Genomic DNA, 27,304 nt, shown 5'->3' with positions numbered 1-27,304 from the left:
CGGGATCGAATCCGCGGCCTTCATGTCAGCAGCCGAACACCATATAGTCATTGCTCCACCATGGCGCACTTCAGATTTCGCCGTTCAGCAGTAGGTCGAAGGTACGATTCCAGCATCGGTGGTCGCATCTACACGGAAGCTGAATACAAGATTGATTGATTGATTTGTGGGGTTTAACGTCCCAAAACAACCATATGATTATGAGAGACGCCGTAGTGGAGGGCTCCGGAAATTTCGACCACCTGGGGTTCTTTAACGTGCACCCAAATCTGAACACACGGGCCTACGACATTTCCGCCTCCATCGGGGAAGCTGAGTACAAGGTTGGCCGTATATAAAGACTGAGGTGCCCGTTCGAAATTCTCAAGTAGTCTTGTTTTATTTTATGCATATTGCGCGCACATGATTATAACGCGACCTCGTATGTAACAAGAGAAGCATTGGATTTTCTTAAAAAAGCAAATAAATGCCGTCACGATTACGGTAAATATAACGTGAGCACGAGCCATTTATAAGGACTATTATAATATATGGCGCAAAAAAGAAAAATGAACGAAAAAAAGGAGCCATATGCAAATTTCATAAATAACGAAGACACTTGTGCTTATTTATCGTCCCTACCCAAATCCCATCGGTGTCTACGAGCACTTCGTAGCCCTGTCACCAGTCGACGCTCATTAACAGACAAGTATACTTCATGGAAGCGCGCGCTGCACGACGGACAGCGGTAGTGCCTCCCATGCCTTCACAGCCCACTTCACGACTGTGGAAGCACATGCACTTCGCCATCTTTACATGCCGCTGTGATGACGCAGCGATCGCGTTAAAAAAAATCGCATTTCAATCGTAGCATGGTTGCGAGTGCAATGGCAGGCACTTTCTCAAAACAGGTATTGACAGAAAAAAGAAACTCGCGTTATTATTGTAATAATAACTATTACCGCAATAAGTATCGTATTAACAACCGTAATAATAGTAATAATGACTCAACAATGTTGACTCTCAAGACTAGACGATGTCAGGACATATTTTCATGTAGGCCTCTGCCTTGATTGAATATAGTGGAAGTAGCTGTTTTCCAGTTAAAAAAAATAACTAATGAAACACTTTGCCAACGCGTCAATAGTTTCTATGTATACCAAGAAAACATCTACATATTTATTACACTGTAAAACAATACATTATTCTAGTCTTCCGAATCAGATCATTGTTTCGGTACACGAAGGTCCAGGTTAATAACGTTGCGAACAGCGAAGGTATGTAATAAACGACTATAGTCGTTTGCTAGTAAGCTAGCTTGCTAATAAGCTTTTCAACCCTCTCGTTTCAAGTAACAAACAGAAAAAAGAGAAGTTTACACTGACTGCGTAAATCTTTTTTTTTTTTAACAACGGAGCTCGTTGATCTTAGGGAGTTATCTTGGCTGATGCTAGGTCGTTGCTTGGCGTATTAGCCCAGAGAAGTTGGGGTGGCGCCGTCTGGCGGGATGCCTGGATGAAGTCACGGCAAGGATGCTTCGACGCCTGCCGTGGCGTGCCTAATATAACATGTGCTCGCATCGTACGCTGTTCCGCTCTTTGCGATCGTCTTTTTCTTGACTCAAGCTTCAGATGAATCGCGAAAACAGCATCAGCAATGCTCCTAGTAAAACGGATAAAAACTTTTGTTCAGTAGAATCACCAACGGTTACCGTGCTCCGCCATACGCTATGCTCAGCTTTGTGTTGTCACGCTGCTAAATTTGAGTATGGGTTCAATTCTCGGCCGCGGTAGCGACATACCGACGCGAGTGAAAAGCAAGAACATGTGCTTGTAAACAAAGTTATTCTTGATTGATTGATATGTGGGGTTTAACGTCCCAAAACCACCATATGATTATGAGAGACGCCGTAGTGGAGGGCTCCGGAAATTTCGACCACCCGGGGTTCTTTAACGTGCGCCCAAATCTGAGCACACGGGCCCACATCATTTCCGCCTCCATCGGAAATGCAGCCGCCGCAGCCGGGATTCGATCCCGCGACCTGCGGGTTAGTAGCCGAGTACCTTAGCCACTAGACCACCACGGCGGGGCAATAAACTTATTCTACAGCGTGTCTCGTATTCAAGTCATGGTTTTTACACATAATACAGCATGTTTACATTATTACGCTGCTCTCTTCCCGAACGATTGTTTTCAGAGGTATGATGTTCTCACTTCCGAAAGCTTTATTTGTATCAGACACGTGCGACTATTTGGCCGAGGATAGCTTTTTTTTTTTTGCCTGTGTACCAAGCTCTACGCATACTTGCAAAAACACATGCAGTATGGAGGCTCACAAAGCATCTCCAAAGTGCTTGGCCGAGAATTCTACAGCAGCAGTTTTATTTGTTTCTTTGATGTATTCGCTCACTCGTATAGCAGTTTGACGCTTTCCTCACAGTAATTTCGGGGCTTCATTTCACTAAAAAAACGAGTTGAGGATAATTGCGAAAATTTCATGCAGCATCGTAGCAACGGCGCTGTTACACCTACACCCGCGCTTAATTAACTTGTATGTGAATATGACCTGCAAGACCAGACACTGTCTCATTGAGGCGAACACCATTTAGATATTACGTGAGCCGCGTCACTCACAACGCTCATTTAGAGCTTCAATCGGTTAGGAAATGACTGTTAGTCATAGTGATCCCACGTGAATTAAACATTACCGCTTGTGATGCGGTGTCCGATAGGGCCAGCAGTTCAAGCATATGGGAATATACGGCCACATAATTCCTGTTTACAAGCTGTTTAGAAGAAACATTTACGGAATTCAAGTACACCAGCATTGCAGAGTTTCGCGGAAAGTTTCGTGAGTGATCGTATACATGCTGGATATATTAAAAAACTTGTTAATGGTAGATCATCTAAGGTCTCTTTTAACAAAACGCGCAACTTTGTTAAATCACCCAAATAATGGGCATAATATCTGCGATGTATTAGTTAAATTTATTTTACTTGTAATTTTTCAGGACACGTCTTCTAATCCCAGAGTGCACGCCAAGTTGTAATGAAGTTAGAATCATCAGCGTATATACTTTTCGCACCTGTTTGTTGGCGTAGGCAGTGACAAGAACGAATGCCTTGCTGTAATGTACGACCATTTTCACAGTGAATCTCCCACTTAAGCGGGAGCTTGCTTTTTAGATAATGGCAACTTTCTGCAGCTCACTGAACTTTCGATAGCAGTGTAAAAATCCGCCTTCTACCTTGGTTGGTAGGTTTTCATAGCATCTGTCAGCAGTTATCACCACCTCATCGCGTAAGAGCGGGCACACGGCGGGTGCCAAAAAAGGCGATACTCGGCCGTGGAGCGTGCAAGCTTGGGCAAGTTGGTAGGACATAACTGAATGCAGGAACAGCGCAACCTAGAAGTAGTTACTTCGTATCTACGGAAGCGAAAAAAAAAAACACGGACAGAAAAGAGCGCTGACTTTCAACAAAGATTTAATATCGGACTGGTGTACATATATAGGCGAAAAATGAGAAAATGGGCATGCGTAGAAGGGTGCATGAACAACTACTGCGATAGAATGTCAGCAAAACTCTGGTCTCTTGTTGAATGGGCTGAAAAACAAATACATATGTAACTTAAAAAAGATCGAGATACGCAATCTCCTTTTGCAACAACGCAACCGATGGGCAACTTACACATTTACCGTCAAACTTGTTTATTTGATAAGCTTCAATTATCTCACGCGTGGCCTGCGAGTTGTGCTTGCTTAATACCTTGCAATGCTCAAAAACTGGCACGCAGCTGCAGTCTCAGCAGTGTATTCGCGTCGACTGCCGCGCCGCCAGTGTTCGTTCTCGGGGCTAATAGACAAAGTGGAGTCGAACCACAACCAGTCACGTGCCTGACCAGATTGTTATAACTCCCGCGCAAGAACTAACTTACAAAGCTGGTTGTGATACCCCGGTAGAAGTGCGGGCCTTACATCACTCGTACTCTGTCGCGTGGCTGGCAAGCTTGTACTTTGTCGGCGGCTGTGCGGACTGTACTCGCCGGTGGTCGTGACTGATAAGCAACGTCACACGATAAGCAACGTCACGGAGGGTTTTTCGCGGACATTTTTGACGTTTTGATTGATAGATATGTTGGGTTTAACGTCCCAAGACCACCATATGATTATGGCAGACGCCGTAGTGGAGAGCTCCGGAAATTTCGACCACCTGGGGTTCTTCAACGTGCACCCAAATCTGAGCACACGGGCCTACACCATTTCCGCCTCCATCGGAAATGCAGCCACCGCAGCCGGGAATCGAACCCGCGACCTGCGGGTCAGTAGCCGAGTACCTTAGCCATTACACCACCGCGGCGGGGCGATTGATAGATATGTCGGGTTTAACGTCCCAAGACCACCATATGATTACGAGAGACGCCGTAGTGAAGGGATCGGGAAATTTCGACAACCTGGGTTTCTTTAACATGCACCCTAATCTTTTACATTAAGATGTGTTTTACAGTATTGTCCCATGTACACGATGACCATACATGGAAGCTGTGTATATGTGTACACGTGTGCGCTCCTCAGGCCTGTTTTTCCACGGGTTCAGTGCCATGACTTTAGAATATCAATTCCGCATTCTACACGATTACGAAGTTGGTACCATGAGATTCCATGTACTCAACAACGTCACCGTCACGTCGATAAGCAGCCTAGAGATATTTCTGAAAGCAAGAAAATGTTACCAATCAAGAAAGCCCGGAACTCCCTGTCACATTTTCAACCAATCCCGGAGACCAACTAACCAATCAGAATGAATAGGCGAACAAATAGTTCCGACCCCTTTCTACGTTTCTCCCTGTTTGAGGCATAACGTTCTTTCTGTTTTCATTTGTAAGCACCTAATATCAATCCAGAATTCTGCGAATGAAATATTTGACAGAGCAATCACTGAGGTAGGACGGAATAAGTCAGGTAACACAGTCCTTTACTACGACGTCAATGCAGACCTTAACAAAACATCCGCACCTGTCAGAAGAATCTGAAATGTCAGAAATAAAGGATAAATTTATCTTTTTTACGCCCTGTAAAAATTGAAAAATTAAATTACGCTGCCAAAAATCACTGAGCTAGATAAGGCTGTAGTTATTATGATCACAAGTCTTCAAATGGGGCACTAGTTTCATAGCAAGGCCCATTCTTGCCTTAAAATCCTTTCTTAACGCAAAATAAGGTAACTTGATGCAACTTACTGCAATCTACTACATCCATGCAGCTGTTCCTTTCCTTCCCAAATTGTCTATTATGAGACAACTGTAGGTCCTCACATAAATGCACAGAAGTTAGTAAAAGTGCACAAATAAATAAACAAATAAACAAATGAATTAGAGTGCTGCAATGGCAGTTATTCTGGATAAGAAACTTGGACAGGTAGCCTCGTGCAAAGCACACATAAGCAAAATTCAACACAAATTATGTGTGCACTGGGTCAAAACTTCGTATTTATCATCACAGTTACCTACCAGAGTGAGAGCTAGGGTCAGGATTTATTGTGTTGAGACTCTGGTGGACTGGCAATCAGTGATGACAATCTGCATTCTCGGTGGCTTTTTATGTGTCATAAGAGAGGGCTGTATACAATGACGTCTGGGGTTATCAGATGTAGGAGCCGCTACACGAGGTTTTTACAGATTGTGTGCATATTTATTATACTCTCATGGTTCGGCTCCGCGATTTCTTCATTTCCCAAGTAGACAGATTCCTTTAACCTACTAGCGTCTATCCACCTATCGCAAAGTGCTGTTTTCTGCCGATACTGCTGCACATTAGTTTTGTGTGTATTAATTTTCAGACCTACTCTTCTGCTCTCCGTGTCCAGTTCAGTAATCATGAGCTGTAATTTATCCCATGAGTTACTCATCAAGGCAATGTCACCAGTGAATCTCAGGTTACTAAGATACTCCCAATTGGCTTTTATCCCTAACTCTTCCTAATGCCCTGAAAACCTTATGTAAACACGCAGTGAATAACATTGGAGAGACGGTGTCTCCTCGCCTTACACCCTCCTTTATTGAGATTCTGTCGCTTTCTTTATGGATAACTATGTTTGCTGTGGATCCACTGCAGATTTCTTTTAGTATGTTTATTTAGTCGATGCCCTGATTTCGTAGTGGCTGCATTACTGCTGATATCTATAGCATTTAAAACACTTGTCTTACCTATTCTAGAATACGCTAATATTGTTTGGGACCCCTTTACACAATCTAATATTAATAAGCTAGAAAGAGTCCAAAACAAAGCCGTAAGATTTATTTTCAATCGCTACGATAGGGTCTCGGTCTCAGGCTTAGTGGCTAAGGCTAATCTGAGGCACACTTCGGCGAGGAATAAAATCGCACGATTACGTTTTATGTTTAAAATAGTTAAAGGTCATCTCAACGGCAGTATATCCAATTATGTGCATTTTTCAACAGGTTATGATACCAGAATGCGACATTGTTTTTCAATCATTCCATATCAAACGGCTAATAATGTTTTTAAGTATTCTTTTTTTCCGCGAACGATCGATGAGTGGAACGCCCTGGATGCACCCACCGTTGAGGCCAACAGTGTGGAATTGTTCGATTCATTGCTTGCCGGTTGATTGTGTGGAGTTCCTTTCTTATGCATTGCTTGCCTTTCGCCTTATATTTCGGCCTGAATGGGTGTCCGTTTTTGTTTCTGGTTTTTTCTTTATACATTGTGCGCCTGTTTACATTGTGCGCCTGCACATTACACATTGTGCGCCTGTTTTGTTTAACTAATTGTGTTGGTTCTTTGCTATGTATTGTCTTCATTTTTTATTGTAACCCCACTCTGCGGCGACTCCACCAGGAGTTAGCAGTATTGTCAAATAATAATAATAATATCTCACCTGAGTCAAACACCTTCTCGTAATCTGTGAAAGCTGTGTATAGGGGTTGGTTGTAATCCACGCATTTCTTTATTACATGACTGATAGGATCAATATGGTCTATTGTGGAGTAGCCTGCACAAAACCTTGGTTGCTCCTTTGGTTAATTGAACTCTAATGTCACCTTAATTCTATTAGCTAATATTTTTCTAAATAGTTTGCACAAAATGGAAAGTAAGGTGATCAGCCTGTAATTTTTTAAGTCCTTGACGTCTCCTTTCTTATGAATTAAAATAATTTTGGCGTTCTTCTAAGATTCTGGCACCCCTCCCGCCAAGTGACACCTCGTATATGAGGTGCCCAGTTGTTCCAACACAATTTCTCCACCAACTTTCAGCAGGTTCGTTGTTACCTTATTCTTGCCAGTGGCTTTGCCTCGTTGCATTCCTTCTAGGGCTTTCCTCACTTCCCTGTCGTTACTAGTAGGATGTCGAATTCCTCTGGGCTATTATTGCTTCTTACGATGCCATCCTGGTTGTTACGGCTTCTGTACAGCTCTCCATAGCCCCCTCAGCTATCCTATTCATATAGGCTATGACGTTGCTTTCCTTGTCCCTTAATGCATACATCCAATTTGCGCCTATATACAAGTTTGCCTTCGCAGCTTCTAGGCTCAGTCTGTCACTTTTTAAAGCCTACTCAATTCTCTCCATGTTATAATTTCTGATGTCGGCTACCTTACGCCTATTGATTAACTTCGAAAGCTCCACTAGCTCTATTGTTGCATTTGAGGCTTTCATAGTTTGTTGTCTCTCAATACTAGAAAAGACACTGGCAACACCAAAACACCTCTATTTTACAGGGTAGGGTAGGGTGGGGTTAAATGCGACAAAAATGAGAAAATAGTGAATATTTTTATACTTCACTAATGACCATTATTAATCAATGCAGAAACTTGCCTTTGCATACAATGTATGTACATAAATATGGTCATGTTAGAAATAAAAAGTCCACCAGATGTCTGATTTTACCCCAACCTGCGGGGCTCAAAAGAAGATAGTGTGGAAAACATTTTTACGGCTGTTTTTACAGTAGAAACACTTATAAATTATTCTGTGGGCCCCTCGCAGCCTTTGTAAGCCCAGTTCTTGCAGCCCATGCATCAAAATTATACAGAACACTGGGTTGTGCTGCTCCAAAACTCTTTGCATATCAAACACCACCCCTTTCTCTTTGGGCTGGTCCTATACTTTTGAACGTCTGCACTTCATTGTGTTATTCATTAATTGGAGGCTAGATATGCACTGACGCAACTTTTGTCTCTTTTTGCCTGTTCAATGCAGAACCTCATGGGCGTTTTGTGGTTTTCAACTGCATCAACTGGGCTTTAAAACTGTGATAGATTTAGATTTTCGAGGGTTTGTTCTTTTTAAAACTTCAGATTGGAGAAATTTTGTGAAAACTAGACCCCAAAACACGTTTGCGAACAGTTCGAGAGATTCTTCCAAGTTTTTCATGCGCCTGTAGAGAGCATCTTTGGAAACACGGAACAACCTTGACAAAGCTCGAAGGGAGCGAGTCCTGTGCTGAACAGCAGTGTGTGCTAATTCAGATGGTTTTCTTCCAAGGAAGCTCTACATTATACTTTTTTGTACGTACAAACCTTCCTCAACAAAGAAATATAATATATAGTTAGTGTGAGAAAATGGTTCACTAATTAAGACACTTTCAAAGCCAGCTCGGTTCTTTTTTTTTCGCGTTTTGCCCACATGCCCGAACTCAAAAAATATTTCTGCTTTATTTCCAGACACCAAATGAACTATAGGTTTTTTGTCATGTAGCTAGTCGTACAAACCAACAGAATGAATACTTAGGTTGTTGTACAGACACCGGAGCAGCGGCATGCATTTAGCCACTTTAGGACAATTTTTTTTTTTGCGAACGCTGAGCAATTACCAACTTTTACTCATGAAAAGGTATATAAATACAAGCACTTATCACTCGAAAATAGAAACAAAGAAAAACAATTTTTGTATTAGCTACAGAGGTCGGAAAATTTAAAATCACGCGTTTTGCACCGCGTCTCATTTTGCCCCCAGTGTATACCCTGCTCAGTACCTGTCCAGGGCGAGTCACTTTATCTGAGACTTCGTTGTACGAGCGTCATAGCTTTCCATCAGACACGGGAATAGCAATGTAATGGACATGTTACAAAAAATATATCTCACAGGCTGTGCTACAAATTATGCCAGCCAGGTGGATTATTTCCCCCTCCACCATCTTTATCCCCTTCCCAACAGCTGTCTGACTGCAAGGACACCTTGTTATTCTCAGTACGACTTGTTCACATAAAAGCCACCCCAATGGCTTGCATTCCTGTCATTATTGATTGAACACGCACACGCACACGCACACACGCACACACGCACACACACACACACACACACACACACACACACACACACACACACACACACACACACACACACACACAATGAGGAATGAATGGACGCTTACACTAATGCGACGTACTGCATGAGAAACGATCAACCATTCATAGACCCGATGACCCCAAGTGATGGTGTCGCGTTGGGTGAATCTGGTGCTTTCTTAAAAATACCACATACTTAAAGGCCACCTCCAGCAGCCATGTCTTCTATCACTAAACACAAAATAAAGCGTAAGAAATAACCACCTAATGGTTCTGACGTCAAGGACCCGCACCCAGAAGGTTAGATCGTTGTTTTTTTTTATCGGTTGACTGTACATCGACGAGCCAATACGAACTGCGCACAATGCAACGTCAAGCGTGAAGTGGCGAGATTACTGAGCACAAATATAGCAGCGCCTCAACAGGCAAGTTTGTCCTGTCGTCTATTATACGCTGTCCACGTGCACTAGTATCTCACAGTATACGTCACTATTATTGATTTTATTTTTGGGTACAGCACAATGAAACGACAACAAACACAATACGTATAGAATAGCTGTCGTTCACGGAACCTGCGAGCAAAAGACCCTAGCCAGGCTTTCGTGGTTACTAGAAAATTGTCGGTAACCTGACCGAGATGATCGAGATATACGACTTCGAAGCGTGCCAGTAAATACAATGGCACACTTCAACATCGGCTTTCCGAAATTTCTGTAATATGGCCTTTATTCACAGTTTTCACGTTTACGGCGGCGACTAATGGGATAAAAGAGAGGCAAGTGAATAAGAAAAATATCTCACTCTAACCGCCCAGACTATTGATTGCACTCGCTAAATTCGACAAGGACTTGGTTGCTGTCGAACGCTGCTAAAATAACGCCACGAATAGGCCATTTACGCAACAAGTGCCTCGTATACGACGACTAATAGCCTTCACGCATCCACATCAGAAATATTATCGAAAGGAGTTGTTATTGAACTATAAACAGTAAAATGAGTCTATTTCGCTCGTCTCTGACAGCTTCGACAAACTTTAGCGCAGAAGACCGGGAACGTATACGGGCTCGCGCGGCCGCATATGCTTGAACCGTTACTGAACTGCTCATTCAATGAGAGCTAAATTATGGTTCTTGTCATTACTTTGATTACACTGAAATTCTTCTAGTATACATAGGATAGTCAAATAAAGAACAACGAACTTATTTAACTACACCATATATGATTGGTTAAATATAGCTATGTCTTATGTGTACGAGCCTGGAACTGAATCTGGCAAATTCCGCATACGTGCCGCGCACCAACTATCAGCAAATTGTTGAGCGATGATCGCTGTATTTCGAACGAAAATTGTGGGTTGACAACTTATATACGGCTAGAAATGCTAAACTACAGAGCTACTTCGTTTGTAATGAATCATGGTATATGCTTACGACATCTGCGCGAGACGTGTCAGAGAACTTTGGGGGTTTTACACTGCAGTGATTTGTTTGATTTCTCTTTTTTTATCATACGTAATGAAAGAACGTGTTCATTTTAAAGTACCGCTGGTCGCGGGATCGATTCCTGGCAGCGGCGCCGGCATTTTCAATGAAATACTGGACGCACTAGATGTGGAAGATGGAATAACGAATCTTCTAAAGGATATCTATAAAAGTAACAATGTAGTTATCAAATGGGAAGAGGTATCTGAACCTATAGAGATACAACGCGGGCTTCGACAGGGATGTCCCTTGTCACCTTTGTTATCTATGCTGTATCTCCAGAGACTAGAAGCGAAATTAAAGGGGAGTCGACTTGGATTCAGCCTCTCTTTTGCCAAGCAAGGAAAACACGTTGAACAGTCATTACCAGCATTGATGCATGTAGATGATATAGTATTAATAGCCGACAGCAAGGAAGATCTGCAGGGATTCATAGACATCTGTGGTAATGAGGGAGATAGGTTAAATTTGAATTTCAGCACGGAAAAATCGGCAATCATGATTTTTAATGATACCAAAGGCAGTGAGCATAAGATACAGGAAGTCACGCTAGCAATAGTGGATAAATACAAATACTTGGGCGTATCGATAAATAACGGGGCTGAGTATCTAAAGGAGCACGAAAGATACGTAATGATTAAGGGCACCAGGGATGCAGCTGTAATGAAAAATAGGGCACTGTGGAACTACAATAGGTATGACGTCGGGAGAGGGATTTGGAAAGGTGTCATGGTCCCGGGTTTGACGTTCGGCAATGCAGTCTTGCGCATGAAATCAGAAGTTGAAGCAAGATTGGAAATTAAACAACGTGGCTTAGGTATATTTGCTTTGGGAGTACACGGGAATACCCCAAATCAGGGGGTACACAGGGAGACATGAGATGGACATTGTTTGAGTGCAGGGAAGCTAGCAGCAAGATAAAATTCGAGGAGCGATTGAGAAAAATGGGAGAGGAGTGTAGGGCTAAAATAGTTTTCAGTTACTTGTACGTGAACAATCTCGATACTAAATGGAGGAAACAAGCTCGAAAGTTGTCAAGCAAGTATTTAGACAACAGCAGAAAAAAAAAAGAAACATCGGTTAAGAAGAAGGTGAAGGAAGCAGAGAGGGACATGTGGAAGGTGGGGATGCTTACGGAATCATCACTGGAGACCTACCGAACTTTTAAGCAGGAAATTGCAAGGAAAAAGATCTACGATAATTCTCGGGGTAGTTCTCTGCTCTTCGAGGCTAGAACTGGAGTACTGCGGACCAAGACGTGCCGAGCAAAATACGAAGGCACAGACACGGTATGTAGTGCGTGTGGAAAGCAGGAGGAAACGGCTGAACATTTGATAATGTTTTGTGAAGGGCTCCACCCTATTGTCGAAGATAATGGCACCAAATTTTTCAAAGCATATATAGGGATTTAGGGACAGTGAAGGCAAAATAGACTTTAAACGGGTAGAAATAATCAGGAGGAGGCTAATCAGGAGGTGGCTACATTCGAGGCGCAAGTGAAATTTAATCCTTAAACACACAGTGATAGTACCTAACTTTATGCATAGGTGGCGTGAGCCATCGCCCGATCTAAAGGGCACAGCCGGATACATCCATCCATCATCGAGGCGAGAAGGCCCATGTGCTTAGATTCAGGTGCACGTTAAAGAACCCCAGGATGTCAAAATTTGCGGAGCCCTATACTACGGCGTCGTTCATAATCACATCGTGTTTTTAGGAAATTAAATTTCAGCCATTCTTAGAATACTGCCCCAGCGCTTTATGCAGCACGAGCACGACTATAGGAAACATTCTCATCGTCAGTGCTCCTTTTTTTACAATAGAGAAAATGAAGGAGATAATATTTATTGAGTGAATTATTTTTTTTCCTTTAGTATACCTTACTCGTCGGGAGTTCGTACTTTTTATACCGGCTCCATATTCTTGGTACAACGTTTCAATGGATCGGGTCACTTTTTGCAGGCATGGACTCCTGCCACCTCGGACATGTTCATTTTAGTGCACGAAGCAAGCACATGAACTACGCCTACGTTGAAAACCGATAAAAAACTGCAAAAGAACGTGTTCTTTAGGGTACCATACGTTAACCGCAATGCATGATCGCAGCTACCAATTAACTTACTATTCCTTGTGCCCGTTTTTTCTTGTGCTATTCACACTTTTTGAAGTTATTTTTGAGGCAGCATTTAAAAATTACAGTCGTCATGGCATTGCTTCTCGTAGTTCAATTACTCGTAGAATATATTGATCTCTGCCTATTCATGGCATACTGCCTTTGGATTATAATGTCTGCGTGGTATACTGTCTCAAGGAAATATTGATTGCCGTTTTCATTAAGATATTCGGACAGCAATGAATGGCCACGTTCTGCGTTCCACAAAGACAGCAGAGCCTCGTTTTAGTTTTCAGCAAAATTTCTATTGAATGTACGCTGAAATGTCGGCGAACAGGTATTCTTGTGTTCAATACCCACCTAGGTCGATATCTGAATACGTCATCAGTACAGGAGGAAGCCGTCACTACGTAAGTGCCCCCGCGGTGACCAACAGGTTTGGAGAGGAGTCGACGATATTCGTAGCTGGCAACCGCAGCCAATGAACTCTTATATCCACCCTTTACCTATCACGTGTTTTTTATCCTGTTAATTTCCACCATCACGCAGTATGCCCTTTTAACATAGTGAAAACCCATGAGCCCGATCGGCCATCTTCGCCCACATTTTTCCTTTCAGAACATCATGCGAGTTTCAAGGAGTTTATTGCTGCCAACACTCCATACTTTTTGTCAGATCAGCCTTTCTGTCAACGACATTAAGTGCAGCTTAACGATGCAGCAAACACTTTGGCGTCGGCACGGCTCAGTGGTCACGTCACGCCGATTTCACCGTGACCTTTTTTTTTATTCTGGTGCAAAAAAAAATTATGTACACATTTCCTGCCTCCTCTTTAACAATACACCGGATATCCATAGCCACTGCGTCGGTCAAGCAATCAACCGGGTCAACGAATGAAGTCTCCGCTTCTGTTGGCGACGTTGTCGTGCACTACTGGGCTCTATAAACACCGGGTTTGTGTTACCGGCCCACTATATACGATGTGTTCTTTCTGCAAAGACCTGACGAGAGTCTATAGTTCTCGACGTATAGGTTCCTGCCATGGGGACAATAAAGAAGAAAAAGAAGCCCTCTATTCACCACTTCGCTGCTTTGGGTTTGAGTGAGCCACACCTGTACCATCTATTTCTGTTGTGTCCCTGTACCAATGTCCCTGTCTGCTCAGCCAGGCACATTGCAAAAAAAAAAAAATATTTATTTCACTAACCTTCTATAGCTGACTTTCGAGTTCCCATGCTATTTCATTGCTGAAGTATAACGCACTCTACAACATATTTTGTTTTTAAATAAATTCAATGTATTGTTTTCTGTGTCCCCTAACAATTTACTTTTTTAAAACTTAGTTGTAGTTTTCCGTCTCTTCTCACGCGCTTTAGGTTAAAAAATTGGCCCCGTATCTGCATGTAATCTGCAAATGTCGTCGAAAGACGATAGTCTTGCGTGTGGAGAGAGTGAACAAAACATTTATTTGATGTTCTGCGCAAAAAAAATTGGTGAATGGTATTCCGGAGGCGCTGCGTTAGAGTGCCTCGAGCGTGCAGCGGAGGCGAACTAACGCATCAAGTCACGTCACACGCGAGACATGCGCGCCACCTGGCAGTTTCTTTTGGAAAACAAAGCGCGTGGCCGTGCGCGCCCGTCTCAGAGGTGATAAGGTGTAGAACGCGAGGCGACGGGTAGGTGCCACCACCATCTCGTCTTAGCAAAGCGTTGGAAACACTCCCCGTTCCGTGCAAGCGTTGCATGGTAAGCACAGCATGATAAGCGCTACGGTCCTTAAAGTTACTTATGTATGCGTTTTCTAGTAATATATGCATATGCAGAATATATGCGTGTTGTTAAGGTGCCCCAGACATGCGCAATGATTGCTTTTTAATTGACAATTGCACAAGCATGAACGCTCAGCCTTGAGCAACATAGGTGGTCACTGCGGTTGTGGTCGGCCGTTTCAAGTACCCGATGCTGGTACGAGTGGACAAACAGACAAATGCACAGACAGACAGACAGACAGACAGACAGACAGACACAGACAGACAGACAGACAGACAGACCAAAATTTTTGCGTCGAAGGTCCCCAAGAAAGGCTATCGTCTTTAAAAAAACGGCGAGGGCGCTTGAGCTTCGTCTTAATTCGAGAGTAATCGCGATAGTGTTATCGGGCCCAGTTCGCATCGCCTTTCAAACCAGTAGCCTCGCTACGCTGCTGGGTGGACGCCATGTCGTAAAGAAAGGAATGCCTGCGTGTACAACATTGGCCGTTTCAAGCTATCCTATAGAATTCAAGTATAAAGTTCCGAAGGGCCCGCTACGCTATAATTTTTCAGTTTGCCTAATGGTGAGGTACTGACTGTGGGTCGGTAAGGCAGCGCGCACATGCACACTTGGTTGATGCTGTTTCTCATAATGGTGGTTAATTAGACCCGTGCGCTTTGTAATTGGTGGGTATCAAAACTAACCACTTGTGGCGCCATTCGGATGTCTCAACACCTGGTGCGATTCTACGCTTTTGTCGCGCAATATTATACATGCGTTCAGCCGACTCTTTTACTACAAAACATATTTTGCCACTACATAATTTTTTGTTATTTTGATGCTAGGCGACCTACACTTCCTTTGTTTTTTTTTAATCAAAGTGGATGATTCGGCCAGTTGGTGATACATCATATAAGTATGCTACGCGGTAGAAAACACAGACGGAAAAAGAACAAGTACAAGCGCAGACTATCACCTGAAGGTTTATTTATCCCACACTGCATTTGTATATGACAACCAGAAAAAAAGAACAAAGGAAGGAAAGTTAGCATTTGAATAAGCGATAAACTTCGTACACTCCTAAATAAAACATAAATGAGCCTTCAGTTAAAAGTCTGCGCTTGTCCTTGTCTTTTCCCCGTCTGTGTTTTCTACCACGTAGTATACTTTGAAATTTGTTATTGCCTTCATTCGACTGTACTCTGATTACTTCATCATCATCATCATCATCATCAGCCTGACTACGTCCACTGCAGAACAAAGGCCTCTCCCATGTTCCGCCAATCAACTCGGTCCTGTGCTTGCTGATGCCAATTTATACCCGCAAACTTCTTAATCTCATCTGCCCACCTAACGTTCTGTCTCCCCCTAACCCACTTGCCTTCTCTAGAAATCCAGTTAGTTACCCTTAATGACCAGAGGTTATCCTGTCTACGTGCTAAACTGCCGGCCCGTGTCCGTTACTTCTCCTTGTTTTCACCTATGATATCCTTAACCCTGGTTTGTTCCCTAATCCACTCTGCTCTTTTCTTGTCTCTTAAGGTTGCACCTACCATTTTCCTTTCCAATGCTCACTGCGTCGTCCTCAATTTAAGCTGAACCCTCTTTGTAAGTTTCCGGGTTTCTGCTCCGTAACTAAGTACCGGCAAGATGCAGCTGTTATACACCTTCCTTTTGAGGGATAGTGGCAATTTACATGTCATGGTTTGAGAGTGCTTGCCAAAGGTGCTCCACCCCCTTTTTATTCTTCTTGTTACTTCAATCTCGTGGTTCGGCTCCACGGTTATCACCTAAGTAAAAATAGTTATTTGCAACTTGCACTATTACCTATATCAAAGCGCTGGTCTGTTCTGAGGTTGTTGTACATTACTTTTGTTTTCTGTAGATTAATTTTAGGACCTACTTTTCTGCTCTCCTTGTCTAACTCCGTTATCATGAGTTTCAATTCGTCCCCCGAGTTACTCAGAAATGCAATGTCATCGGCGAAGCGCAGGTTACTAAGGTACTCTCCATTAACTCTTATGCCTAACTGTTCTCCTTCTAGGCCTCTCAAAACCTCCTGTAAGCACGCAGTAAATAACATTGGGGAGATTTTTGTATCCCCCTGCCTGACACCCATTTTGATTGGTATTCTGTTGCTTTCTTTATGAAGCACTATGGTAGCAGTTGATCTCCTGTAGATTTCTTCCAGCATGTTTATTTCATTTCATTTCATTTATTTACTCTCAAGGCCGAACCATTACAGAGAGGAGCGGGTATACATCATACAAAAAAAAAATCAGGAAATACAGCAAATCAAAATTATATGTGCACAATGGCGATCTGAAAACCATAAAAGAAAAGAAAGACTGCGTGATGTGAAGAAGAGGCAGGGTGGTTGTAACAACAATGTTCAACATGGTTGCGTCTTTGAGTGACACGCGCACACAAAAAACTAACAAGAGAAAACACAGCGTGACTTATAAGTGGCGAATTTACGCGAAATGGTTAGAGAGGGCGTTTTTAAACAAAGTGAGGTCAGTGATAGCAGCGATAGGGGCGGGAAGGTGGTTCCACTCATTTGCAGTTTTCGGGATGAATGATTCAAAATATAAATTCGTGCGGGCGCTAGGAACGCCCACTTTAAACTGATGATCGTTGCGTGAGGAAACGTACGATGGGGGCTGGAAAAGAGTGTTGCTAAAAGACGGAATACAATGAAAGATCTTATGGAACAGGCAAAGGCGAGATATTTTACGCCGCAGTGAGAGAGTGGGTAAGTGAAGATTGGCTTTCATCGAGGTAACACTGGACGTGCGATGGTAGTTAGACATGACAAAACATGCCGAGCGATTTTGAACCGCCTCGATGCTGTCAGCTAGGTAATTGGTATGTGGATACCAGACTGATGACGCGTACTCGAGTTTGGGTCGGACTAATGTTTGATAAAGCAGAAGTTTAAGGTTTGTCGGAGCCAAAGAAAAGTTTCTGCGCAGATAACCTAACGTGCGATTCGCATTGTTTGTAATATAATCGACATGCGTGTTCCAAGAGAGATTGTTAGAAATATATACTCCTAGGTACTTGTAGGACGAAACCAGAAACCATATATATACGAAACCATATATACTTCATCGACGCCATGATTCCGCAGTGTCCGCATGACTGCTGATATTTCTACTGAATCAAACGCCTTCTCGTAATCTATGAAGGCTATGTATAGTGGTTGGTTATACTCTGAGCATTACTCTATTACATGATTGATAGTATGATTGTGGTCGATTGGTGAGCAGCCTGTTTGAAATCCTGCTTGTTCCTTTGGCTGATTGAATTGTAATGTTGTCTTAATTCTGTTAGCAATTATTTTGTAAATAGCTTGTATACTACGGAGAGTAAGATGATCGGCCTGTAATTCTTCAAGTCCTTTTCATCTCCTTTCTTATGTATTAGGATGATGTTAGTATTCTTCCAGGATTCTGGTACTCTTCCCGTCAGGAAACACCTCGTAAACAGGGTCTCTAGTATTACTAACACAATCTGTCCTCCGTCTTTCAGCAGATCTGATGTTACCTGATCCTCCCCAGCAGCTTTGCCTCTTTGCATGCTCTCCAAGGCTTTTCTGACGTCTTCAATCATTACTGTTGGGGTGTCATCTGGGTTACTGCTAGTTCTTATATTAAGGTCGTGGTTGTTCTGGCTACTGCACAGATCTCTGTAAAATGCCTCCACTAATTTTACTATCCTGTCCATATTGGTAGTTACTTTGCCTTCCTTGTCCCTTGGTGCATACATATAATTTTTGCCTATCCCAAGTTTTCTCTTCACTGCTTTGACGCTTCCTCCGTTCTTCAGAGCGTGTTCAATTCTCTCCATACATACCTTCTCACATCGGATACCTTACACTTATTAATCAACTTCGAAAGCTCGACCAACTCTATTTGGTGTGTTGTACTTGAGGCTTTCATGCGTTGGTGCTTCGTAATGAGATTCTTTGTTTCCTGGGACAGCTTGCCAGTGTCCTGTCTAACCACCCTGCCGCCAACTTCCACTGCACACTCCGCAATGATACTCGTCAGATTCTCATTCATTGCATCTATGCTAAGGTTGGTTTCCTCATTACGAGCCGAGTACCTGTTCTGAAGCGAGACTCTGAATTCCTGTACTTTCCCTCTCAGTGCTAGCTCATTGATTGGCTTCTTGCGTATCAGTTTCTGTCGTTCCTTTCTCAAGTCTAGGCGAATTCGGGACCGTACCATTCTATGGTCACTGCATTATACTTTGCCAAGTACTTCCGCATCCTGCACGATGCTGGGGTGTGCACTCAGTGTAAAGTCTATTTCGTTCTTATTTTCGCCATTATGGCTCCTTTATGTCCACTTACTGTTCCCTAGCTTTCGGTAGAAGGTATTCAAAATCCGTAAATTATTGCGCTCTGCGAATTGTACTGGTAGCTCCCCTCTGGCATTTCTAGTACCGGTGCCATAATCTCCTACTGCCTGGTCTCCAGCCTGTTTCTTCCCTACTTTTGCATTGAAGTCTTCCATCAGTATAGTACACTGTGTTTTTACCTTACCCATTGCCGATTTCCCGTCTTTATAGAAGCTTTCAACTGACGCGTCTTCATGGCTGGGCGTAGGCGCATAAACCTGTACTACCTTCATCTTGTATCTCTTATTGAGTTTAATTACGATACCTACCACCCTTTCATTAATGGTACAGTATTCCTATATGTTGCCAGCCATGTTTCTGTGGATGAGGAACCCCACTCCCAGTTCTCTTCTGTCAGCCAAGCCTCGATAGCAGATGACGTGCCCATTCTCTAGTTCTGTATAGGCCTCCTCTGTCCTCTTAACCTCACTGAGCCCTATTAAATCTCATTTAATGCCCTCTAGCTCCTCGAATAGTACAGCTAGACCAGCCTCACTAGATAATGTTCTAGCGTTAAACGTTGCCAAGATTGGGTTCCACTCTCATTACTTACGTTCGTGCAAACTGACGAATCATTAATACATCCGAGTTGTATAGCGAACTCTTACGTGTGCAAACACGTACACAAGTAAAACGAGAATGGCGTCATCCGGTGTATCGCTCCGTTTGTGCTGCGATGCTAGGTGAGTGTAAACACCGTTTTGCGGGGGCATGGGTTTTTGATATGTGCGCATCATAGAAACTACGGCATGCAGAATTCATACGTACAAAAGGCCATTCGATTTGACCCATTGCGACAAACACATGCCTAACCTCATTAGCCAGATGACAGAGGTTTTGTGTCAGCAGTCAGTGGATGGAAATATTCATGGCGTTAACTATACAGTATTTTTCGGTACCGTAGACGCACCTACCTCATTATCAAACCACAGGCGAACTAAGTACTTTTGTTTCAATGTAAACTTAAAACCTGGAGAGCATGCTGTATGCTGAGTAGTCACGAGGAGGATTCTTGAGTTCTGTATACGATCAACATCTTACTGCAGGGGCTATTGATCAAACGTTGTAAGGAGCGTGTTTACTCGTACACTTCATTATACTCAACACATGATCGGAGCAAGCATGATTAGGCCGATTTCAAGAAAGCATCTCTTTCGCAAGTGATTTTTTCCAGTGGCCGGCAGGCTTCTCTAAAGATATGGGCAGCATTAGGGTTGACTGAAATGCCCCACAACAAAAAGTTATAGTGTAGCCTGCTTTTTTCTGTTCAAGGCTGGTATTATTACTTATCCTGTCACGCATCCAACACGATCAAGTTCATGTCTTTGTATTACTATTTCGCGCCTAATAATACTATTCGACACTGCATCGATGCTATGAAAATTCTGAATTTCTTAGGCTAATCCTGATGCCGGATATGTAATCAGGAATGAACAAACTCAGCTGAATAATGGCGAAGACCAGGGGCCAAATTCACAAAGCTTTCTTTTCGTAAATGCGTTTTTCTAGTGGTAAGCGCTTCACTATATAGTGACATGTCTGGCATCATGATTGGATGAAATATTTTCTGAAATTTGTAGTGTACCTAATACATTTTCTTAATAGGGGTACATTTGCACGAGGAAAGCTTACTCAGTGTGGTCCCTGACTAGCGTATTAACCTAGCATATTTGCCCGAACAAATTTTCTTTTCTCCTGCAGCATCTTCTTGTTCTTCAATAACAACCCTTCCCACAAAAGCTCACTTAATGTAAGCTAAGTTTATGAATATTACTTCAATAAAATTTTGCTGCATATCTTTGCATTCGCAAATAAATGACGCAACCGACGTTCTAGTGAATTTCCTAGAGTCGTATTGACAAAAGCGTCTTACGCTAAAATTGTTTTTTTTTTTTTAAATTTCAGCCAGTCCTAATTCCGGATATCTTGTTAGCAAGGGCTGCTGGCCAATGGCCGAAAGCATACATATGGAAAGCTTTGTTGGTTCGGTTCTTGTTCATTATGTTTAAGAAATCTGTAAATACATGACTTCAAAGCTTACCAATATATTTTACATAACTGTTGTGTTCGAAAGCACGACATATAAATGAAGGTATCGAGTAATAGTTGTGTATGAGAAGCATTAAGCAGACGTCATGCGGAATTGGTGATGTAATTACCCCACTACTACCTAAACGAAAGTTCCTAAACGAAAGAAACGAAAGGAAGGAAGTTACTTGTTAGCCTTCAAGGCAATCAAACGCCAATGACACTGAACCTTAACTGCTACTAATTTATTGAATATATAAAGACGTCCTAATATTACAGTTTAATTATTATTTTGTAATGGAATTACCTCAATCATGACAACACAATGTGTTTTGTAGTAGTGGCGTCAAGGTTCAACGGCAAATCTCTGCCTGCAGAGTTTCAAAAACTCACTCAAGAAAAGCAAGAAAAGTTGGTAAATGTTCGGGCAGCTTTTTTGCTCTCAGCTCTTGTGTCATTGAGCGCCACTTTTACGAACAACAGAATTGATTCAAGAGCATTTCTAGCGTCGTCGAGGCAACAGCTCCTATTTTCTCCTTCTCCTTTCTGCCCCTTCCTAATATCAAGACAAATACGCCTATTGAAATGAATTTAGCAAGGGCTCTCTCCTGGCCTTGTTAGTACGACATATCGAAAGTGTTCAGAACAGATTTATCAAGACGGGACAACATGAGCTGAACACCACAGGCGCTAACTTTCAATAAATGGTTTATTTGAATCCGGATCGCACATATTGATTCATTGCCCTGCCGTGGTGGTCCAGTGGCTAAGGTGCTCGGCTGCTGACCCGCAGGTCGCGAGATCGAATCCCGGCTGCGGCGGCTGCATTTCCGATTGAGGCGGAAATGTTGTAGGCCCGTGTTCTCAGATTTGGGTGCACGTTAAAGAACCCCAGGTGGTCGGAATTTCCGGAGCCCTGCACTATGGCGGGTCTCATAATCATATGGTGCTTTTGGGACGTTAAACCCCGCATATCAATCAATCAATCATATTCATACATTGAAGAGCTAATACTCACGCATGCGCAGGTGGAAAAATTGTTCTTCGTTTCTAAAATATAATGACGGGATGCTAACACAATCATTACAAAGCCCATTAATAGTTGCTGATGCTTCCATTAATCAAGCAGCTCTGTCAAGGAGCCGACGGACAATGAAATGCTTAGCACGAAGGCGGAACGCACTCAGGCGTGCTGCAGTGTGGTTAACCAGCCATCGCTGCCTTTCATGACATCGTTGCAATCTTCCCAGAGTCTGTGATTAAGACAACGTAATTAAAACAATAACGCAACGTCATTAAGACAAAATCAGTTGTTGACAGTTAGCGTCTTGCCCCGCCACAGTGGTCTATTGGCTAAGGTACTCGGCTGCTGACCCGCAGGTCACGGGTTGAAATCCCGGCTGCGGCGGCTGCATTTCCGATGGAGGCGGAAATGCTGTAGGCCCGTGTGCTCATATTTCGGTGCACTTTAAAGAACCCCAGGCGGTCGAAATTTCCGGAGCCTTTCACTACGGCGTCTCTCATAATCATATGGTGGTCTGGGGACGTTAAGCCCCATATATCAATCAATCAACAGTTAGCGCCTTTGTACGTCTGTTCTCTTCGTCTTGTTCCGTCTGGATAAATCTGTGCTAAGTGCCACTAAGTTAGTTTTGGCATCTTCATTGGTTTTCGTTAAAGCAGAGTTTATCGGTGAAGCTGAACGTATGTGGGAGCAACATTTGTCACCGTGATTCTATACAACACATTCTGATGTTTATCCTGCGCTTGGTACAGTGGGAGAGCCCATAAGTGCAGGCAAGGTGTGCCCATTTCTTACGGACGCCAGAGGAGGCAGAATTTGTGTGAGTGTGTGTGTGCTCGCTGATATATGCGCTGTGTCGTATTTGGCGGCGTTTCATTTACTTGCGCCTTTACTTCATTTCTTTGTAGGTTTAAGTGTCTCGCGTCTTCAGCCTTACCGCAACATTACAATAACAAAGAGGTGTTCATACGTTGCAGTGGTTCTTTACATCTTATATTTTGTCCTTCGTCATTGGCATACCCCAAGCTGTTTCGCCACTTCCGCCGGAACCGGTTACTGGGCGTGACGCATCACGACGAAATGTAGAAAATAAATTGCATTTTAAACTACTTAGTTAACTTGCACGTTTTTTTTTTTCGACTCAATTTTATCTCACGTGGACTCTGCGTGGGCTCCGGCCTCCAGGCATCGTTTTGGAGTACGTAAAGTGTTTACGTTGCCATAAAACCAAACAATCCTTACAACATGTTCAAGCCGCCCCGCCGCGGTGGTCTAGTGGCTAAAGTATACTCGGCTGCTGACGCGCAGGTCGCGGGATCGAATCCAAGCAGCAGCGGCTGCATCTTCGATGGAGGCGAAAATGCTGTAGGCCCGTGTGCTCAGATTTGGGTGCACGTTAAAGAACCCCAGGTGGTCGAAATTTCCGGAGCCCTCCACTACGGCATCTCTCATAATCATATGGGGGTTTTGGGACGTTAAACCCCACATATTAATCGATCATCACATCAATCAACACGTTCAAGCCAACCTAACCTGCAATTCTCGTACACTATACACGCTCGCCCTCTCCCCATCCCGCCTCCCTTATAAATTATGTATCATTCACAAGCAGCACACGCCGCAAGCATAAATAACCACATCGCTACTCGAGAAGTCCGACATATCAACATATCTACTAACGTCCTCGCAGAGGCCTCAAGTACATCAAACTGTATGCAGTTTGCGAAATAAATCGCGTAAAAGCGCAATACAGATATAGGAGGGTATAGTCGGGAACCCAGCGCGGCACAATATCATATACAGCAACATTTCTTTAGGCGCCATCGCGAAGCACAACTCAACTCCCTCCCCTTCACTTATGTTGTTGGTTCGTGTGGTTAAACGCCACATATTATTAACTGTTACTGTCGCGTTAGAGCCACGGCCCACATTCCTCTTGGCTGCTTACAATTCAAGCTCTACCAGCCCCGTAAGCACCATCCTATCCGCTGAGGGCCGCCCATGTTGGATTCAGTTCAGCGTGGACAATGCTTTTGGGTCGGTCCAGTAATGTGTCGATGATGAAGACAAATTGTCAGAACGGGGTTGCGGAACAGTTGGCCTAGCCCAGCGGTCACCTGTTAGGCCTCCTTGAAGCTCTCGAGATGATCGCAGCGCCTCCCGCGCCGACTCCTCGCACATGTTGTTTCCCTCTCCCCTCAATGTGCGCATTAATTCTTTGTAAAGCCTATGTCTTTGTTTTTTTTTTTTTTTCGTAGCGAAGCTCACAGTTATGACGAAAGAAAAGCAAAGGGGGAGGATCCCGGTGCTCGGAGCTCGTGTGCCGCAGCCGCGCCATTGGCGAACGCGCGACCTACGGCGCGAATCGTGTGTGCACGATGCGTCAGGGTGGAGCGCCTGTCGGCGACAAAAGGGGCGACACCTCGGGGAGGCGGCCTCCCACGGGCAAGGGTGTGCGACGACGCGACGAGCGCGTTAAACTGCCGGCAGAGACGAAGAGTGCGAAAGCAAAGATGAACAAAACAAGCTTCGTGTTGTTACCGTCGACGCACTTGACAGGCATGAAAACAAGGCCACTGGCCGGAGGCTCCGTTCACGCGCATATGCCAGTCATTCCTGCCCTTTGACGGCAGTTGCCATGCGGCCCTTGCAGCACTTGCCGACCGCCGCGGAAAAAAAAGTGCGATGCCGCTCGTGTCGTGCAACAGGGCTCAAGCATTGTAAGCTGTCGAAAAATCCTCTCTCTCTCTCTCTTTGAATATTAATTCCCGAAAAAAGTGGTTAGTGACAAAGGCTGATGCCGCCATCTTGTGGAGAGTGTTTCATGCAGCATTGTGGGTGTTGCGAAGGGAAGGCGCGCGATACTACGATTCTCGATGCACCCGAGCTCTGCGACCAAGTTCGGATGACAGAAGAGCCGATGTTTTGTATAGGGCAGGCCTTTACACGCACTACGTGGTATTTGGCGGCTTTTGTGCGGAATGTGAACCATATCCCGAAATAGTTCATGCACGCGCCACACCTGTGGGATGAATTCAGGCTGCTTGTGAAGTGCAAGGCCAAATGTCTGTATAGCTAATGCTCCCCGTGGGGCCCATTGCAAGTGGGCTACGCGGTGCCAAATAGATTTATGGATATATCTGATGAAAAGAAGAAACAAAGAGGTTGCTATTCCGTAGCTTTGTGAAGTGGAGGGCCACTTTGAAAAGTCCCTCAACATAACTTCACATTTATGATTCAAATAAAAATTGTCACGTTTTTGAAGAAATGAGAATGACAGACCAAATCTTAAAAAAATAACAAAATATTTGGAACGCTTTACGCACCAAAACCATGTTATATTTATGAGGCAGGGAACCCTGAAGACTGATTTTGATCCCCGGAGGTTGTTCGACGTGCACGTATCTAAACACAACGGTGGATCTCTTTTATTCGACCCATCAAAATGAGGCCACCGAGGACGGTAGCCGAACCTGCGCTGTCGAACTGAACAGCGCGACTGTATCAAGTTCATTAATTTTCAACCATCCTTCGTAGATTTCGTCGCCTACACGAAGGCTGTTTGCAAAATCATAAACCTGGTACAGTAGGCTCTCTTAATTCTGACCCTCCTAAATTATCGAAATTCGTAACTCGGACGTGTTTTTTGGTTCCGGCCAGCATATATATTGTTTATTGGCGTCGAACTCTCGTTAATTCACTCATATTTAGTCACAATCAGATTAATTCGAACAATCCTTGGAGTCCACTGAGCGCGAAGCGCCGCAAGTGTTGTGACGCAAAAAAAAAGCAAAAATAGAGCTCGCAGAGAACCGAAACAAGGCGGCGCTGTCCGCTTCGCTATCTTAATCAGTTCGCGTCCACGGTTTCGTCCACACGTGGATCCGGCAGTCAGCACCTTCGTGTAATCTTGATGCAATGCAGCGCTAATTCACAAGCCTCGAGCATTGAGGGAGCTGCTAAAGTTGAGCAATCAGCTGCGGCTAGCATGTTCGTATAACACTCGTTCGGTATACATCGCGATGGACGAACTATCAGTTGCAGCCCCGCCACGGTGCTCGGGCTGCTGACCCCTAGGTCGCGGGATCGAAGCTGGATCGAATCCCGGCTGCGGCGGCTGCGTTTTCGGTGGAGGCGAAAATGCTGAAGCCCGTGTGCTCAGATTTGGGTGCACGTTAAAAAACCTCAGGTGGTAGAAATTTCCGGAGCCCTCCATTACTGCGTCTTTCATAGTCATGTGGTGATTGTGGGACGCTCAACCCCACATATCAATCGAACTATCAGTTGCAGGCCGTTTTACTTGCGAAAGAACTTTCGTCGCGTGCACGTTAAACTGATGGCGTTGGTACGTAACGAGGGAGGGCTGCAGAGCATGTTTCGGGGTAATCAAACGCGAGAGTCTAGCGCACAGTGGTCGTATTATGAACGAAATCGCAGGATGACGCGAACTGCAGCTTTCGCATTGCTGTAAAAAGCATTCTTTCATATTTCCCTTGATACTTTCGATAGTTCTGCATGATTCGGAAAATTTGTTAGGTATAGTGAAATCAAAATGTAAGTTTTTACAGTAGTTAGTTATAAGAAAAATAACAGTAGGTGTGTCACTGCTTATGTAGCAGTGATACATACACCTTGCTTCATTTTTCTACTTTTCGGAAACCACGCGGGTAGCCAGGTAAAGCCTGTTTGTGTGTGTGTGCGTGTGTGTGTATGAATATGTGTTCGCGTGTGTGTGCGTGCGTGTGTGTGTGTGTGCGTGTGTGTGTGTGCGTGTGTGTGTGTGTATGTGCGTGCGTGCGTGCGTGTGTGTATGTGTGTGTGTGTGTGCGTGTGTGTGTGTGTGTGTGTGTGTGTGTGTGTGTGTGTGTGTGTGTGTGTGCGTGCGTGCGGGCGGGCGTGCGTCGACCAATATTGTACTGTAGAGTTTCAGATTCAGCAATGTGTATTTTACTAACGTTTTTCTAATTGCGTTATTTAAACTCTACATAAAATATGTTCTACTAACATAATTTCTGCCTCGTGTACTCCTTAAAGGTACACTAAAGTGAAACAATAAATTAATTAAGGCTGACAAATAATACTCTTGAAATTCTAGTGTGCACGATGGGTTTCAGCATCAACTTCAGCATGATGAGTTTATTATTAGATGAGAAAATCAATGTATAAAGTGTCCCCTTTAAGTTTCCCGCCAAAACCTCTGATATAGAATT

At 43.8% G+C, this 27,304-nt stretch overlaps 1 long non-coding RNA gene across 3 annotated transcripts in view; it reads left to right on the top strand.

Annotated features, from left to right (window-relative positions):
- Positions 1–23,185, top strand: part of LOC119176075 (uncharacterized) — a 116,365-nt gene extending 93,180 nt beyond the window's left edge. For all 3 annotated transcript variants that reach the window (XR_005110411.2, XR_005110410.2, XR_012886772.1), the window contains one exon: positions 23,003–23,185. This is a non-coding gene — a long non-coding RNA (uncharacterized LOC119176075). The remainder of the gene's footprint in view (positions 1–23,002) is intronic.
- Positions 23,186–27,304: the final 4,119 nt, after the last annotated feature.

Source organism: Rhipicephalus microplus, chromosome X (assembly GCF_043290135.1).
Source record: "Rhipicephalus microplus isolate Deutch F79 chromosome X, USDA_Rmic, whole genome shotgun sequence".
In the NCBI taxonomy this organism is placed as follows: domain Eukaryota; kingdom Metazoa; phylum Arthropoda; class Arachnida; order Ixodida; family Ixodidae; genus Rhipicephalus; species Rhipicephalus microplus.
Note: the sequence above shows the minus strand (reverse complement) of the source record. Positions and strands in the feature narration are given on the sequence as shown.